A 4,256-nucleotide genomic window follows, 5' to 3' on the forward strand; every position below is an offset into this window, starting at 1 on the left:
TAGTTCTTTCTCTGGATGTGGATATCTCTTGACATCATGAGTCTTTTGGAGTTGTCTTCTAAGCTTGTATTGTTGAGAGGAGCCCAGTCTATCAAAGTTAGTCATTACAGATACAATGTGTCTGTAAGTGTGTACAAAGTTCTCCTGGTTCTGCTCTCCTCACTTAGCATCAGTTTATATGTCTCTCCAGGTTATTATGAAGTCCATCTGCTCCTCATTTCTTATAGCACAATAGTATTCCATTACATTCATATACCACAACTTGTTTAACCATTCCCCAATTGATAGATCCCCTTGATTTCCAATTCTTTGCCACCACAAATAGAGCTGCTATAAATATTTTTGTACATATGTGTCCTTTTCCCACTTCTATGAGCTCTTTGGGATACAGCCCTAGAAGTGTTACTTCTGGATCAAAGGGTCTCCACTTTTTCATAGCCTTTTGGTCATAGTTTCATATTGCTATCCAGAATTAAACAAGTATTTATTAAGGTCTCTTTTTGTGCTAGCCATTGTGGTAAGTATTGGAGATGTACAAATACCCAAAAGATACAATAGATCATTTAAGTCCCTCAAAATTTAAAAGCATTTGAACAAATAAAATTAATGCAACTACGTGGCACAGTGGATAGAGCACTGGGCTTGAAATCAGGAAGACTCATTTTCATGAGTTCAAATTGGTTCTCAGACACTCAATAGCTGTGTGACCATGAGCAAGTCACTTCACCCAGTTTGCTTCCATTTCCTTGTGTGAAAATGAGCTGGAGAAGGAAATGGCAAACCACTCCAGTATATTTGGAAGAAGACCCCAAAATGGGGTCACCAAGAGTCAAATATGACTAAAAATGACATTAACAAAAACGACAAAAGATTAAAATAGTTCATATTAAGAGGTTGTAGAAAGATGGGTCTGCAGATACAGTGTTGTTGAAACTGTGAATTGCTTCAAATATTCTATTTTTTTCTTTCAAATGCTTTATTAACTTCTGATTTGCATCGTTCATTTCTGCCAGATTTTGAGTTACAAATGTTCTCCCTGTTTTTCCCCTACCCACCACCCCAAAATAGGAGTCCCACAGGATATCCCCTCCTCCGATCTGCTCTCTCCATATTTTCTCCCATAACGCTTTCAACTTTTCCAGGGGATCTCTATGCCCCAGTGCCTGTATATCTTATTATCCAATTACATGTAAAAATAGTATTAATAATATATATATATATATATATATTTAAAAATTTGATTTTAAAACTTTGAATTCCAGATTCATTCCCTTCCTCCCTTGTCCCCCACCCTTACTGGAAAGATAAGCATTTCAGTATAGGTTGTACATGTGTGGCTAATGCAAAACAATAACATAGTAGATATATTGTAAAAGACTGACTATATTTCCCTCCCTCCTATCCCACCTCCCACTTGTTCTATTCTCTACTTTGATCCTGTCCCTTTTCAAAAGTGGGTGCTTCCAACTTCCTCCCCACCCCCAGCCTGCCCTCCCTTCCATCATCCCCCCTCTCATCCCCTTCCCCCCTACTCTGCTGTAGGGTGAGAAACCCTATTTAGTGTGTATTTCATTCCCTCCTCAAGCCAACTTCAATGGGCATAAGGTTGACCCATTCCCTTTTGCCTTCCTATTCTTCCCCTCCATTGTAACCATTTTCCCTTGCCTCTTCTATATGAGATAGTTTACCCCATTCTGTCTCTCCCCATCTCCTCTCATTATATTTCTCTCTCAGCTCTTCATTTCAGCTTTTAAGTATCATCCCTTTCCTGTTAAATTGGTCCTGTGCCCTCTATCTATGTATACCTGTAAACATATATAAACATATTCACATATGTATTCATATGCCCATATACCCTCATATATATATATATATACATATATAGATATTTCTATTCCCTTCAACTACTGAGAAAGGTTTCATAGGTTACAATTATTGTTCTTCCATGTAGGAATGCTAATAGTTCAACTTTGATAAGTTCCTTCTGATTTCTTTTCCCTGTTTACTTTCTCATGCTTCTCTTGCTTCTTGTGTCTGAATGTCAAATTTTCTATTAAACTTTGTTTTTTTCAACAAGAATGCTTGAAAGTCATCTATTCCACTGAATGACCATATTTTCCCCTTAAACATGATACTCAGTTTTGCTGGGTAGGTGATTCTTGGTTTTAATCCCAGCTCCTTCGACCTCCAGAATATCATATTCCAAGCACTTTGATCCCTCAGTGTAGAAACTGCCAGATCCTGGGTTATCCTGATTGTGTTTCCACAATATTAAAATTGTTTCTTCCTGGCTGCTTGTAATATTCTCTCCTTGATCTGGGAATTCTGGAACCTGGCTATAATATTCCTAGGAGTTTTCTTTTTGGGATCTTTTTCAGGAGGTGATCGGTGGATTCTTTCAACCTCTATTTTGCCCTCTTGTTCTAAAATATCAGGGCAGTTTTCTTTGAGAACTTTCTGGAGGATGATTTCTAGGTTCTTACTTTGGTCATGGCTTTCAGGCAGTCCAATAATTTTTAAGTTCTCTCTCCTGGATCTATTTTCCAGGTCAGTGGTTTTCCCCATGAGATATTTCACCTTGCCTTCTATTCTTTCATTTGTTTGGATCTGTTTAACAGCATCTTGATTTCTCATAGTCATTAGCTTCCATTTGCTCCAATCTAATTCTGAAGCAATCATTCTCAGTGAGCTTTAGAGATTCTTTTTCTATCTGGCAAATTCGGCTTTTTAAGGCATTCTTCTCCTCATTGCCTTTTTGAGCCTCTTTTTCCATTTGAGTTAGTATATATATTTTTTTTAAGCAATTGGGGTTAAGTAACTTGCTTAAGGTTACACGGCCAGTTATCTCTGGGTGTGGTGCTGAGCGTCTGAGCCTGGGATTCGATCTCCAGGTCGTCCCAACACTGGAACCGGTGCTCTTACTCGCCGAGCCACCTGGCCACCCCTAAGCAATTGGGGTTAAGTAACTTGCTCAAGGTTACACGGCCAGGTGTTTCTGGGTGGGTACTAAGTGTCTGAGCCTGGGATTCAATCTCTAGGTCTTCTCAACACTGGAGCCGGTGCTCTTACTTGCTGTGCTACCTGGCCACCCCGAGTTAGTCTATTTTTTAAGGTGGCATTTTCCTCGGTGTAGCAGCAAGCACCCCAAGCACGTCCTCAGGGTTTGCTGCCCATACAGGTTCTTGGATCTGCTTTGATAAAGGAAAGCAACTCAAAATGGGTTAACAAGCTTACTTTAATCAGTCAGACATATATCATTTACCTTGTTCAGGGGAAAATGGTCAGCACCCCAAACTTCAGAATACACAGACAGAATTATCAAGTCAGAGAAACAGATCAAGTAGACAGCTTTCCAAAATGTCCAGCCATTGCATCCATACCCAGTCAACATCTGAGTTTCCACATTTGGGTTTTTCAAAGCCGGGGAAATCTCAACAACGGCTTCCCAGAATTCAGATCAAATCACAGAACACTTCTCAAAGTGAGTCCCCAAAACAAAGCTACACATCAGGGCTTATATAGCCTTCTCCTGGCTCAGAGAATGTAACAACCTTATTGACTCACTGGCCAATCAAGAAGTATCTACTGAAAAATAAGCCTCCCTCCCCAGGCTTCAGGTGCATTTTAGCCTAGGGGCAGGGAAGATCTTCCAAATTTGCATTCATATTACACTCAGTCAGGCTGTTGACTCTCATTTCATAATTTTCTTGCATCGTTCTCATTTCTTTTCCCAATTTTTCCTCCACTTCTCTTATCTGCTTCTTAAGGTCCTCTATGGCCTGTAACCAGCTCATATTTTCCTTTGAAGCTTTTGGTGCAGGAGTTCTGACTTCACTGTCTTCCTCCGGTTCCATGCTTTGCTCCTTTTTGTCCCCAAAATAGGAGTGTAATGTTGGAATCTTTTGTCTGCTTTGTTTCCTTTGCCTGGTCATGTTGCCCCTCAGTCACTTGACCCCTGGGCTTTTTGCCACAATAGGACTCTGCCACCAGACAGGGAGCTTTCATCCCAAAAGCTGGGGTTTTCTCAGCTGCTGGAGGTATTTGGTGGGTTCCCTCTCTGAGGTCTCCACACTCTCTGGCAAGCTGGACACACACCCCAGTACATCCACCCTAGACCTTGGATCCAGATCCAAGCAGGTTAAAACAAGAGCTTCAACCCCTCAGACTGGTGCTTGGTCCCCCTACACTCTGCAGGCCAGGAGCTTAGGCTGCCACGTGGTGCTGGCTGCCTGTGCCAGGAGTCTCAGTGGCTTCTC

Source organism: Petaurus breviceps, unplaced genomic scaffold (genome assembly GCF_028583685.1).
Source record: "Petaurus breviceps papuanus isolate PSGF00001 unplaced genomic scaffold, PetGlider_PUasm1.0 98, whole genome shotgun sequence".
In the NCBI taxonomy this organism is placed as follows: domain Eukaryota; kingdom Metazoa; phylum Chordata; class Mammalia; order Diprotodontia; family Petauridae; genus Petaurus; species Petaurus breviceps.